Source organism: Nicotiana attenuata, unplaced genomic scaffold, assembly GCF_001879085.1.
Source record: "Nicotiana attenuata strain UT unplaced genomic scaffold, NIATTr2, whole genome shotgun sequence".
NCBI classification, from domain to species: Eukaryota; Viridiplantae; Streptophyta; class Magnoliopsida; order Solanales; family Solanaceae; genus Nicotiana; species Nicotiana attenuata.
In genome coordinates this window covers 479,665-495,367 of record NW_017670416.1, presented here as the reverse complement: position 1 = coordinate 495,367, position 15,703 = coordinate 479,665, and positions in this window count along the sequence as shown.

The following is a 15,703-nucleotide window of genomic DNA, read 5'->3' as shown; positions in this document are numbered from 1 at the left end:
TGGGGGACGAAATAGGGCTAAAAAAATGACTTCCCAAGGCGGCCACCGCGTCCTACTAGGCCCGACCGCGGTAAATAGCTGGAGCACTGCCTCACGACCGCGGTCGCGGTCAAACGCGGCCGAATGCGGTGGTTACGCACCATTCTGTAAAATGGGCATAACTTTTTGCACAGAGCTCCGTTTGGGCTTCACAATATATCGTTGGAAAGCTATTTCAAAGGAATAAAACTTTCATGCTTTAAGGTTTCCCAAATTCCTTACACATTTTCACTAAGCCCTGCTGGAAACAGACCTTCTACAAACTTAGTCAATTTTGTCAAATCTTATGCACCTCACCTTCCATCTTTATTTTGAAACAACTATTTTCTCCCATATTCATCCCGATGGGACTTCACATGTCCAAAATATAACCCTACTACTCCTTTAACTCATTCACACCTAAGCCAAATTTACGGGGTGTTACACACTGAGCTTGGGTTAAAGCTTTCTTCTTTACATTCTCAGCTAGTCTTTCATTGTAGTATTTAGGGAGGATTCTCTGACTCTTGTAAAGCTGTGAGCTAATTACACCGAATACTTGAAATTATTTTTTTTGATGTCCTTTCTCGCCTATAATTATCCGTAGTTTACGCTCTTGTTCTTGTAGGGTCGCTTTTGAACTTGATATTTTGACTGTCTTACCAGTGGGACTCTCTTTCATTTCCATAAAACTCATACGGTATCTTTAACTACCCCAACTCCTACCTGAGTATTTCTCAAGGTCATGATGTCGTATCTGTGAGGCTGAATTTCCCATGTTGGGGTTCATTCTATTTATCTTACACGATCTATTGATTTGTGTGTATCCTCTTGTCTAGCCATAACTATGCTCTTCCTGAATCAACTACTAACCACTCGTTGGCCCATTCTCATATCCATATTCCGCGTAATCTTCCTTGGTTTATTTCCTTTGTCTTGACTTACCTCACGTACTGGCTTCTTATCTATCAATAACATCCCGGGCAGGAACCCTTACTTCTTTTCCTTGTCGTCGTCCTTGCATAATATTCTAAAATCGTAGCATATCTGTAGGATTTGGATAAGTGCAATCTCATTCCTTCCTAATTTTTTATCGCATTCTTCCTTTGCCATTCCATAGTTACTAGAACCACTTAAATCTGACTTAGCGCCATATCACTCCATATTCCCCCTTTAGGGAATACTAAGATTTAGAGTTACGAAGATCTACCTATAGATGTTTTACCTTTTCATCTTTGGCGTCTTTTCACATCATCAATGATCCTTACTTGCCTTGCGGTAATCCTTTTGTACCAATGATAACAAAATTCCTTACTCACGAGGGTGGCACTTGGTGTAACTGGCACACATAGTCCCTTAAGCTTATCTTTGCTCATATTGCTTTCTTTAGGGAAGCGTATCCCTGAATGACCATTCTCTGAATTTATCATGGATCTTCTTCTGTTGTCCATTCTATTATTACCAGAATGCAATCTGAAATTCTCATGATGCTGACTATTATCAAATTACTCAGTTCCTAATTCATGTTTAGTTTATCTTGTTCACCAGTCCATACCGATTTCTATTACTCTGGGTCTAACTTTTCCTTCTGTTAATCACGTTAGAGTCGCGAACTTATTTCTTGAAATGAGGATGTAACTGTATGGCCTATACTATTTTGTTGTCTTAAGGCCCATCACCTTTCGTCTCTTTCTTCATTTGATTATAGGTTCTGTAACATTCGACCGTTGTCATCGATGTATCACATCTCACTTATAATTCTTCCTTGTCTGTCTTCTCATTACTCTACTTATATTTATGCCCATCCCTTTATTTTGAAAACTTCAACACGTAATGTTTCGCTTTTAGCTCTCCTTGCTTCATTCATCAGCTCTTCGGGTTGCTCAGCATCCTCGCTCTACTAGGGATGAGAGTCACACTAAGGTAATATTTATCCCTTCCAGGCTTTCAGTGCCTATCTTTTGAAATGTTTTTTTATCATGCTAGTATTCACATCTAATTGTAATATTCTAGATGCACCATCTAGGTGTCTCACAAGGAGATGTATTAGCACATTTGCAATATCCTTCGGAATGTCAGCTAATGCTAACAATCCATCTAACATTTTTGGTTACTTTAACCCCAGCTGGATCCTGATATCCCGTCCTTCTCTTAGACTATATTTAGCTCCCATAGAGCATAACATAGATCGGTGTGGCCAATTAAACAAACCTCTGTTACTATTGAAGGTAACTCAAAATGCTTATATCTCTCTTCCTGAATATTAAACAAATAATCTTCCCTAGCTGGGTACCTCGTACCCTCTTTTACCTTGCTTTCTTTACTTGTTGAAACTAGTATTTATCTTCTGAATCTCTCATTGTCATTCATCATAAAAGTGGATAGATATTCTTGCCTTAAGGCTCCTTTTCCAGAAGCTCACCGGGTTCTTCTGACTCAACTCTTTCACAACCGCATTCAATCCCTTACCAACCATCTTTCTAAATGAAGGCATCGTCGTATTATGAATAAGATAGAGTTTAGGAAATTGAGTTCTTACAACTGAGCTCTACCACACGATCTAGAGTAAGAAGAAAGAGTGACAGTCCTAAATGCCCTGTAGCCTCCTGCTTATAAGTGTGGTGCACAACACACCTATAAACAAGACTCTACTAGACACGGCTTGTAGACTCCCTAGGACAGAACTGCTCTGATACCACTTTTGTCATGACCCAAACTGATGGGCCGTAATGGGCACCCGGTACCTTACTCAAACGAGTACCAACATAACGTATCTTTTCATGTCATACTATCATAGATAACTGAGCCGGAAGGCTGCTGTGAGATAAGTAGAATACAACATGTGATACCAACTTATACATAAGACATACAGGCCTATAAGGCCAAAACAACCACTCGTACACTGAACATAGGCCGACAAGTCCATACAATCTTTTACGTACATGAAATCTATCTACAAGCCTCTAAGAATACATAATTTTCATAAAGGTCGGGACAGAGTCCCGCCATACCAAATAATACACATCTAAATCATACTAACCAAACAAGTAACTCCGAAGCAAATGGAGCACACCAACATCTTTCGCTGAGCTGATAGCCTACTTGGAGGGCTCTTGAATCGTCTATTAGGACCTGTGGGCATGAAACGTGGTCTCCCCAGGAAAAAGGGACGTCAGTAAAAATAATGTACCGAGTATGTAAGGAATGAAAATTAGTAAATAATAGACATGAAGAAACATGGAGTAAAAGACTCGACATGTACTTTTGCATAGCTCTGTGAATCATTTCATTTTTATAATTTCACGCATATGTGTATAAATATCATACCATGCATGGGTATATGCGTTCATAACATTATTAAGCCTCTGTGGGCATCCCATCATATCATCTCAGCCACTGTGGGCAAATCATCAACGTATACCAGCTGATCAGGTGGTGGTGCGTATATAATGCTGTAACATTTTCCCATATACCATATACATATAATATACATATATACGCGTATATAATGGCATCTGGTCATGGGCCAATGCATGCGAAGTACGTCAATAAAATCTTTCGGAGTGTCATAAGACCATTTTGCCTTTGAATAATACCTTAAAGTAAACTTTATCAACTTACGTATTTTCTGAGACCTATGAATAGATGATAGAATAATATGACATGGGGAATCAAGAACATAAGCATCGCTAATATTTCTGTGAATAGAATTATTTATGGAAATTATGCATTTGCTCGTTTAGTTCGTATCGTATGGATCATGCCAAAAAGAAAGAAGGCATAGCCTTAACATACCTGAGTCGATTCTCTTGAAAATTCCTCTAACACACGTTAATTTCGACAAACACGTGACGGCAAGATCGGAGTAGGGAAAAATCCATATGATATTCTTCAGAAAGATTTCACCGTATTCCCTTAAAATCTCTAAAATCCCATTGATATTACCTTGTGAAATCTCATACGAATTTTTCTAGAAAATTTCATATGCTCACTTTGTTAATTTGATCAAAACCTTTCAAGGTTGTTACTGAAGCAATACGTTAGATCCTTTATGGCTTTTCTTGTGAATTTCATCTATTTTGTGAATAATGCAAGCCTTGAACTTAAGAAGAAATTTTCAATCCTTTCTTAAATGATTGCCACCTTTCATGTTATATCATGAGTCATTTCAATTTGCAAGGGGGGCTGCCACCTCATGCAATATAATTGATGAGTAATATCCCATTATTAAGAATCCCACTATCCAATAATTAATTCCTTAATTAATTGGGTAATATCCCATTATTCAATTATTAACCAATCACCCACATAATTAAGAATTATCTCAAATTACGTAAAATACTACTCACTTTTCACATACCTTATACACCTTGCTATCATGGTCATGTGGTACCTTGTATGGCACTAGCCCATAAATATCGAGTACTTTAGCTCTAGCCGTATTTTATCCCAACATGCCAAACTTGGACGAAGATTCATTTTCTTTGACTTGCTTCCCCTCTTACCTTCACGAATTTACTCATTACTTGTTTGAAATAGTATAATCCTTATAATCTCCAAATAATCATTTCCTTGAACTGATGTTAATTACCTTACGATAAACTCAACGTACAATACTACAGGGTGCAACATTGTCGTAATTGAATACTGTGAAGCGTAACATCATCGTACTATAATACTGCGGGACGTAATATCGACGTAATATTGCGGGGCATAACAGCAATATTTCTATATCATTATGGATTCTACATTCAGTATCAGCAAGGTAAGATAAACAGCTTTAAATTCACAGAAGGTCTTTTTATAGTGGGTCTCTCGGTTATGTTACTTTTGGGGTGCTTAAGGGGGGCACTCGGCGGCTTATGAGCCTTAGGGCGGTGTGGTTTTACGCTAGGGTCTTGTGTGGTGAATCAGTTAAGGATTGTGGTATTATGGCGAGGAGAAGTATCAATTTGAAGACAACTCAGTAGGAATTCGGTAAGTTAGGATAGTTTGGTAACGGGTTGGATCAGCATGATAACGGATACGATTGGCTCTTTGGTTTTGATAATGTAGTGAGTTTCTACAGGTGTTTTGTGGCGATACTATTGGGTTTTGACGGCCTGCGTAGCTTGGTTAAGTTAGAAGGATTCAGTCATGACGGTTTTGGTTTTGTATAAATGGGATTCGGACAGTTCTTGATGGTTTCTACCACGGTTAGAGATGTATATTTCCTACTGGCGTGAGGAGCATGTGATGTATAGTGATTTTCTCCTAGATGGGATCAAATGGAAAGTTCTTGGCTAATTAGGTATGCAGTTGTTGGTGACTCGGAGTGGATTACGAAGTTCTTGTATTTTTCGTATAATGGCATGGTATATGCGGTGTGTTGTGTAGGATTGAGATTTTCATGTGTAAGGTCACAGTTCAGTTTTGAAGGAAAGGTCATGAGTCCTTAGGCAGCATGGACCGTTTCAGGTGACTAAGTAAATGACATTAGTATTTGGTATGGCTTGATGAGAGTATACATTTCAGAAGGAGCAATGTGTTTTTTTTTATACTTCATTGGTATTGCGACACCCTCCTAGTTGATCGACTGCTGATATTCAGATTTTGCTATGTGGCACGGAAGAATTTTAGAAGTATCCCTCGCGGGATGATCGTGTATGAGAGATGTGTTAGATATTCGGGCGGTGGAGTTGAGATTGCATATGGTGATTCATGTGCTCTATGGATTAGGAGATTTGGACTTCTCATGAGTAGATTATTTCATAGTTATGGACAGTGAAGTGGTGGCCGAAGCTAGCCAGATGATAGTATATGTTATGATCCAGTCATTCTGGACTTTTGGAGGGTTATTTATCTATTTATGGATGACTAGAGTTGATTTGGGGGTCCATTGGTTGGCCCCATACTGCTATTATTGAGGGATGTGCCATTCGGTTGTTGTTGAGCTTATTCGTGTTCTGAAATGATCTGTGAGTTACTCTTTTATGCTACGAGGAGTTGTGATTCATTGGTTATATACACATATGGTGCGGTTCTGTTTGAGCTTTATATCGAGGTTTGAGCAGGATGAGTATTTGGGTATTGCATGATTGATTGCTCATTGGATATGTTCTTTCCAAATCGTTGTATTGTGTTATTTGCTCTCCGTGGTTATGGTAATGCACTTTGGGTACTTGATGTCGAATTTCGCGTGGTTATTGATTTTGAGCAAGGCAGCTCGAGGTATATAATATGGGCCAACGTTTGGATGGGACCACACATTGCAGTGAAGTTATGTTGAGATATGATACTTTGTGTTGGATTCATGTATTTTGGTTCTACGGTGTGTGACAGGCTCTTAGCATTGCGTTGTGGTGGTACCTGTTGAGCTTGCGAGACAGTTCTCTCGTCTGAGTCATTTTCATGATTGAGTACATTTGGAATGTTGCTAATTGGTGCACGGGTTGCACAGGTTGTGGTTTTAGATTGTATTGATGTGTCATGCCACTAGAGTGGACGGGTTGAATGAGATGAGGTCATTGGGCCTAGAATGGATACTATTGGATTTGATTATGGTATATTTGGAAAGATAATATTGAAAGTCAGCTTAGAAATTTGCTATAGTCCTTGTCGAAGGAGAAGGAGCTCCATGACTTGTTGATCTGATGAATGGTTATGAGTTCTGCGTGATTCTTTGATCATTGGTAGTGTACGAAGTTGTTAGAACGAGCCTTTGTTTGATAAGAGGTTTATTACCGGCACTGGGTGGTTTTGAGCAACTACTGTGGCTAGAAATTATCGCTATAAGTATTTGAGTTTTGAGGAATATCATGTGATTACATCTTCGGTTACGAATATGGCTTGATACAGCTTGTTCAGACTTATACAGTGTGTAGATGCGAGATTCTGATCTTATAGAAAATTTCGGACGTAGGAAGTTGGGTTCTAAGACTTATGGGCTAGGTTGGATTAAGAAATTTCAGTCATGTTGTGTTATCAGACTTATATGGGATAGGGTGACGTGGGATTACCCCCGGATATGTGCATAGTGAGGTTACACTGCGGTTGATGGCTTTGAGGACAACTCTAGGCACGTTCGAGGACGAACGTATGTTTAAGTGAGGGAGGATGTAACACCCCGACCGGTCATTTTAAGCATTTGCACTTCGCTCGGTTATTAAAGCATGAGTATCTCCATAGGATGTATTATGACGTGAATTGTCGGTTTTGGTTTTCAGGTTATTCAGAACGGATTTGGAAGAATGATTCTCAGCTAGAAGTTTTAAATTTGAAAGGTTTGACCAAGTTTGACTTTTCGGTATTTGACCTCGGAATGGATTTATGATGGTTCCATTAGCTCCGTTGGGTAATTTTGGAGGCGATTCTCACCATATGGATTGGCATAAGTGTTCTCTACTCGGTTTTGGTTATATTCCATGAATCTATCTTCGATTTTAACTTTTGGTTGATGGATTTAAAAGAGGAAATTGGGGGTTTTGGCCTAAAGTTTCATAATATGAATTATTGAGTTTTGAACATATATTTGGAGTCGGATTTGAGTGATACTAGTATGTTAGAATCGTAATTGAATGGGTTGTTGGATTTTGTGAGTGTTGTCGAGTTTCAAGGCGTGGGCCCGGGTGTGATTTTTGGCCGGATTTGGGATTTGATATAAAATTCGATCTTTATCATTTGTAATTGCTTCCTTGGGCTTTATCTGATGTATTTGAGTTGCTTTTGGCTAATTTTGAGCCGTTCAAAGGTCGCTACGCGCGTAATGGCATTTTCAGAGCATCGCTTGACTCGCTCGGTGTTGGAATTTGCTTGTTCAAGATAAGTAACTCTTCTAAACTTAGTGTTGGGGGTATGAAACCCCAAATTACATGTTGTATGATTTGTATTGAGGTGACGCACATGCTAGGTGACTGGCATGTGGGCGTGCACCCTGTGAACTGTGATTCCATTGTTTCCATGGCACAGTATACTGGACCTATTTTTATTGATATCTGTGTTTTCACCATGTGATAAAGTAACTGAGCTATCAATCATGCTAGATATCATGTTTAGGCTTTATGCTGATATTGTTAGGACCCATAGTGGTCGTTGCTTGCTGTCATCTCACTGATTTCATTGATATTTCGTACTCAGTCATATTCATGTATTCATATCATATCTCAGACCCAGTTGTTATCTATTGATACATCATATCATTTTTCTGGGTTAGCTTCCATGACATTGTGAGCCCGTGGGTGAGACTGGAGAGATTGATGACTGAGTGAGGCCGATAGCCTGATTATGAGTGACAATTATGGGATTGGGCTGCACGCCGCAGCGGTCATATTGATGATTATGATAGCTCTTGTGCTGTAGGAGCCCCTCCGGAGTCTGTAACTCACCCCCAGTGAGCGCGGATGATATTATTGAGGGATGGATTTCCCTGGACATGGATTTTTTCGAAGTACTTGATACCTGGAGATGGATTTCTCCACAGGGTTGGATTTCCCTTTTTCCTCGGTACTAGGTGACTTCTAGTCAATGTTGTATATGTTCCGGGATGGATTTCCTTGGGCTGTATGGGCCATATACAGTACTGAGTGGTTGAGCTGATGAATGGAAAGTGTGAGACAATGAGATTGAGTAATCTGAGAGTGTTAGTACATGATTCATCTCTGAAATATATGGCATTGGCATGCATAGAGACACATTTTCTTCATGTTGTACGGTATCACGTCATTCATGACTTTTTACACACATTGATATGTGGTCATAGAGAGGTATCTCACAGTTGCTATCTGGAAAGAAAATGAAACATCTTATTTATTGTGAAAATGATTTTTAGAAAAATTACAGTTTTCAAACTATCTCATATTTTATGACGATTTCGGTAAAGCATTTGAGTTATCACTGATATTCTTTAAAAGCGGAACTATTTTCGGAAAACTGTGAAAAACATGAGCGTTTTATCTCTGAGTTACTTCCTTATTTATATGCTCTACGTTGTTATGAATTGCTGTTGGTTATTGGTGTTGGACCTGACCTATGTTCCATCTCGTCACTACTTTCAACCTAAGATTAGGTTTGTTACGTATTGAGTACATGGGGTGGGTTGTACTCATACTACACTTACTGCACATTCCGTGCAGATTTCAGATGCCGATGCTATTGTGTTCGGCGGGAGCTGGATTGGAAGTTGTACCTGAATCCCTATTGTAGCTGCCTCTTGTTCATGCTAGCCTTAGATTTTAAAAGTCTGTTTATGTACTTTTCAAACAGAAGGTGTATTTAGTGGGTGTTTGGATGGGCTTAAAAACTGGTCAAACCAACTTTTAAGCATTTTTTTATTTTTTGGAGTGTTTGGCAAAAAGAAAAAGCTAAAAAGTGCTTAAAAAAGCCAAAAGCAACAACTTGGCTGACCCCAACTTTTTCGATTTTGGCTCAAAAGCCATTTTAGTTTGACCAATAAAATTACTCTCTTGTCCCTTATAAGTTTTTATAATACCAAAATTACCCTCAGTCAAAGAAACCCTAAAACATTTTACTCCTCCTATTTCCTTCACTCTGCCTTCACTCAAGCAATTTCTCTGACGATATAGCTCAAAGGCTCATCCCTTTTTTCCTTAACGCCATCAACAAAAATGGGCACATAAACTTTAATGAAAAGAGTAGTGTTTATACATATTTTTGTTCTTTTAAGTTCCTGTGTTTTCCTATACAAAATAATTTTGTATTTTTTAAATTGGTTGAGACTTTTATGGAAGTTTACCTGATTGAAAGTGGTGAAAAAATGAGCATTCAAGAATTATATTTATAAAAAATTTCTAAAGTAATCAATTAAATTAAAATATAAATTATTTTTTATTTGCATTAATTCATATTTAAATATATTGTAGTAATCGGCTCCTTTATAATGTGAACAGCTTTAAGGATATTTTTGTCTTTTTAATAAGTAAAAGTGCTTACCAGCACTTGTTTGCCAAAACTTCAACAACTTTTATTAAGCTTTAACACGTTTATCCAAACATGTAACTGCTTATTTATAAAATAAGCTCCTGTACTTATAAGCTGCTTTTAAGCACTTGTGCTTAAAAGCCACTTTTTTTAAGCCAATCCAAACGGGCTCTTAGTTCATATCAGCTTTGTAAACTCTATTCGTATAAGCTCATGATTTGTACTACCAGTCCTTGGGAAATGTATAAGAATCAGATAATTCCTTTGTTTGATTGTTTTATAAGGTAATTGAAAATGGATAATTGTTAATTGGCTTACCTAGCGGGTTGGGTTAGGTGCCATCACGACTTGTGAATTTGGGTCTTAACAGTACGATTAGGTGCCATCACGACTGTCGCGCCCCCTTTTTTCCTCCTCGTGGAGAAAGGTCCGGATTTCGACATTCCATGGGGGAATCGACTCGTTTCCTTTTGGGAATTGGGTTTTTTGAAGATACGAATTATGGTGCGTTAGGGCACCTTGAGCAGTTAACTCATGGACTAGTTTGCCTTACCAGAGATTTAGGGTAAGTGCTCGAAATAACCTTGAGGGGAAGGTGTTAGTCACCCCTCGCGGTCCACAACGGTGGGTCCGGCCGAACTTATATTCATGTAAATTAGTCCTTTTAACAAATAAACAGTTTAAGCACGTACTTGCAAGTAAAGGCATATTTTGACATTCAAGTAATGAAACAAGGAAAAGGATTTGAATAGGTTGCACATATATAAAGAAAAGTAAATTCATTTAAACAACGGGAGTTAGGAAGGGGGTCCTAGGTTGGTTAGCCTATAGGATCACCCCACACAATGTCTGGTAATCACTCCTCAGTGAGGGGCTACACATGACATTAGCGTGTAGTCATCATATCCTTACTACCCACTTTCCTCCCCTTGGTCATGGCCTAAAGCGTTCTATCAACCTTGAAAATGTCCTACGCGTGCACTACCCGCCCCTTCCTCGTGGCCCTGGGGGTATTTTAGGACCTCTAGTTTTAGGTAGTTCTAGACCATCATAAAGTATTTAAAGGAGAATAGTCTAAGCGCCAAGCAAAACAATTAGGACTGCACATAAAGAAGGAATATATAATGGCTCACGTTTTACCTACACAAGCAAAGCAAATAAATGCACGTCTTAAACAATTGTTTCAGGTATTTAATAAAACTTAGAACATGATATCTAGAGGAGCTGACAGTATACAGTATCGAATTAGGACCAAGTGTCGAAAACCTATTAGCTTGGCTACTGATTTTAAACCTGAGAATCTTTAGGCAGTAAACACAAGCAAAATAATTTTTTCTCATTTTATAAAGATTCATCACCTAAGGCTTGCCTAGGCGTGGGATCATGCATAATAATTACCAGAATCATTACAGTTCAGAAGCCATTTTACCATGAGAGCATGCTGTTCTAGTTGATACGAATCTGAAAATGCAGAGATTATTGCCAGTTTTATTCAGAAAACATCACAATGTGAGAGTATTTTTATTACCTTTTCATGAATCAATGATTAATTAGGCGTCTTAAACAAAATGCAAACAGGATCCTAGAACATGGTATCTAACATGCATACGCAAATGGCAGGATGGTTAAAAACATAATCCCTAAGGCATGAATTCTCAATGCACACAAGAGTTGTAGAATTATTAAAATAAGACTTCTGAATACACAAGAGTAACAGCTTTTATGCTAATGTTTTTATTGTCCTAGGAGCAGGATTTCTAAGTGGTAGACATAAAACATGGAATAGTGACGGATGAGAGGCTGAAACAGTAGACATGAAATCCTAGGAACATGATATCTAGTGCATATTTCGCATGATTTGGATTAGTGTATAGATCCTAAAAACATGGATTCTAATGCAGATATAAAGAATGTAAAGCCTATGACATGTTTTCTACCCCAGCGATATTAATAGGATTATATAGCTACCCCTCCCGTTTCACTAGCAATCCCCAACATCTGTTTAAAAATAATTATTACAGACTAGCTGAATAAATTACATAAACAAATGAAGAAAAAGAAGAAGTTAACTATAGGGAGCCTGAAGCAGGCCCAAGCGTATCCTGAAGATACCAGATTCTCCATAGCCTCAAATGCCAAGATAGCATAGCCAATTTCATGTACAGGTGTGTCAGAGTTCCCAAAGGACCTCAAGGATCCCGGGCAGTGCTCACACCCAGACTTCATAACCAAAACTGAGTATGTGCAGTGTGGAAGGGCCAGCCCTAGTGCATCAGAGTTCAGAGGGATCTCACAGGGATCCAAGGCAGTCACACACTAGAGGGGCAGAACCTAGGGACTTAAGAGTGGAGTGAGAGTGCTTGACATAGTTGAAAGAGTTTAATAGAGAGGTCTTAAGACTGAAAAGAACCTTTTGAAAACCATTAGTACTGAAACAGTTTGAGGAGAGTACCAAAACAGCAGACAATCAGTTGGTCATAAAAATATCCAGGTTCAGAAAACGCTTAACAAACAGATCTCTCAATGGGGATAAAGGGATTGGGGCACATAAGAGTCACATTGGGGGTGCATGGATAAGGTGTAGGGGAAGCACATAGTCACAAAACTGCATAAAACACTTAGGGTCTTAGAGACTTAACAGGCTGAATATGGATAGTAAGTAGCTAATACATAGATCATAGTTGTGATACAGGATGCATGACATGTCTTGAACAGGATTAAACATGCTAGGAAAAAAAATAAGCTAGGAAGAGTGCAGAATATAAAGCACACATTGAATAGGACAGGGTCTAGACATGCTGAGCAAAGAAGTAAGCAGAAATAAAAGTTGAATTCATGACTGATGAACTAGTGCAGGAATGAAACATATAGGTTTTGGATTCAAAACTTAACATAGAGACATACTAGTTGAAGAAAGGGTTCAGAATGTAAAGCAAATAAAGTTCCAATATCTAGCCTTGGCTTATCAGCCGGCTAGATCAGTGAGTATTACAAGTAGCAGAAGAGGAAGAGAACTTTAGAGTGTAAGGAGTAGTGATTTTTGAACTAATGTTCGTTGTTCAGAACATAAAGTAAGAGGGGGGCTTATATAGTAATCAAAAGCTTAACAAATAAGGCAAGAGATCAATTAAGTAGCAAATCAGGAAAATCACACGTAAATCAGCAAGTCTTTCCCTTAATCAAGGGATAATTAAATCAACGGTAAAAGCATGCTAAGTATTTAAGGAAAAGAATCAAGTAAGGTTTGGTATAGAGTAGGTAATTAGGGGTAAATGAACAAAAGTTTTAATTAAGGAAACAAATCAGTAAGAATCGGCAAAATACAAACAAGGCAAGGAAAAAGATAATTAAGGCAAGCAATTCAATCAAATCGAGTAGAGAGGTAAGAATCGAAAGTTTAAGGGAAAGTGTTCAAATCAAATCAAGAAACAAGGGATTCATAATAATCAAAGAGAAAGTCATGAAAGAGTCAGCATGTTTAGCATATAAAATAAGGTTGAACAAGAATAGTCAGTATTCCATATAACTTTACCAAAACAAATAGTTAAAATGGCACTGATTCAAGGAGAATGTTACAGGTCTTAATACGAATAGTCAAGATGAACACAAGCATATAGAACCAGTGAAAGGATTGAACTAAGAAATTCAGTATAAGCATATTAGGACAAGAATATCACGAGAAATCACAAGAACCCAAAGCAAGAACATAATCAGATGTACCAATACTCAGAAACTAAACGACGAACCCCAAAAAATTAGGGTTTTCAGTACAAGCGAGTTAACGTTGTAGCTGACTTACAAATCAGTCAAAAATATTTGAGAAGCAGAAGATTAAACACAAAAAATCATCAAACAATTTGTAAAAAGTAATTCCGGAAACCCTAGTTTAGGAAAAGATGAAAATCACTTGAAAATCATACGATTCTTGTAAAGAATCTTAAGGTTATCATAAAACTCACATAAAGCAAGCCCAAGTCACCTCAGATCTTTATAGATCTAAGAGGTCTGAGAAAAGAAATTAGGGTTCCGAAGAGAACAACATATAGGTGAAGAACCATGCTCAGAAAACCATAGATCGTAGTCAATATAGGACGATCTTACTCGAAATCACACTGGAATGGCCTAAAACAGGCGAGAGAGGAACCATAGATGCAAGCCAACTAGCCCTGGTCCCTTGAGGGCCCTGGAGATGGCAAGATTAACGTGAGGGAGGCCATTGGAGGCCTGGAAGGTGGCGAGAATTCATCGGAGATAGCCATGGACGAGGGTCAGTGAGGTTTGATTAGGTTTAGGTTGAGAGCTTTAAAGAGATGAGAGGAACAGACAACAGCGGTGAGAAGAGGGAAATGATTAGGGTTTGGGGGGTATTGGTTAGTTTATTTTAGGAAGGGTCGTTTGTGGCTGTTGATCTTTATGATCAACGGTCGGGATTAAAGGGTATTGGGGCCGGATCGGGTCTTCAGGGTTTGGGCTGGGTAGTTTAATTGGGGATTGGGTTGGTAATTGGGTTAGGTTGGGGCTGAAATTGAAAATAAAATAGGCTAGATTTTAAATAGCCACTTTTAATAGTTATATAATTTATAAAAATAATAAATGATTTCCAAAAATTATTTCCGTGTACTAAAATGATCTAAAATACTTATTTAGCATTTTAAAAATATAAAAGACCATTTTATGCATCAATAATGTAATTATGCGTTAGTAGGGCTATTACTACAAAGATGTGCAATTTAGCCTAAAATATGTAAATATAATCACAAAAAATGCACTAAAAATGTTTAAACACTATTTTTTGCATAAGTAAAGAATATAGATGACTAAATCATGACAAAATTAATTTGAAGAATAATTATTGGATATTTTATGAAGAAAAGAGAAGAAATGAATTGATTTTGGAGCTCTTAAAAATTATAGAAAATTTTTTATAAAAAATACTTGTGCATGCTTATAACTGCATATGTACTATTTTGAAAGTATATATGTATAAAAAATATATGGGAAAAATTGGGTATCAACAGCTGCCCCTCTTTACCCGGGAAGGATGAAAGAGTTTTCGGGTAAAGAAATGGTGGCCAATTTTGACCGGATGGGATGTTTCGAAAGATAGAGGCCGGACTCCGGTCTTGAGTTGCCTACATATCCTTGGTTTTACAGGAATCAGGCCATGTGTAGTTCTGGATTCATTGGCGGAATGTACCAATGAAGTCATTGCAAGAACGGACACAAGATGCTAGAGCGGTTACGATGAGCGGTCAGGTTTGAGATAGTTTGAAGGAACTGGAGCGAGGTCGCTCCTGCTAGGATAGCGGTTGCTTGTTGTTCACCTGCAGATGAAAAGATTGCTTCAAACATGTATTTGTGCGAAAAAATTAAAACATGATGCAGATTCCCTTTTGGACCGTGAAAGTTGTCTTTGGACAGTTAAGGATGACGTCCTCAGACCATGATGTCCTGGGCCATGAATTGTTTATTGAGGGATTCGCAGGCCATGAGATGTTGTTCTCGGGCCATGAAGATGGTGCCTCCGAACTATGACGCCTTTGAATAATGATATGCAAATTTGAGGGATCCTCAGGCCATGGCATGGTGTCTTCCGGCTATGAGGATGGTGCCTTTTAGACTATGACGCCTTTGGACAGATTGGCGATATTTCAGCCCATGAGATGCAATAATATGATGTTAACAAGACATGGCTTAGTCTTGTGAAATGGGGGGCAGCGCTTAGCCCGATTGAAAAGCAAATAGATGGACTAGAGATCGAGCAATATTT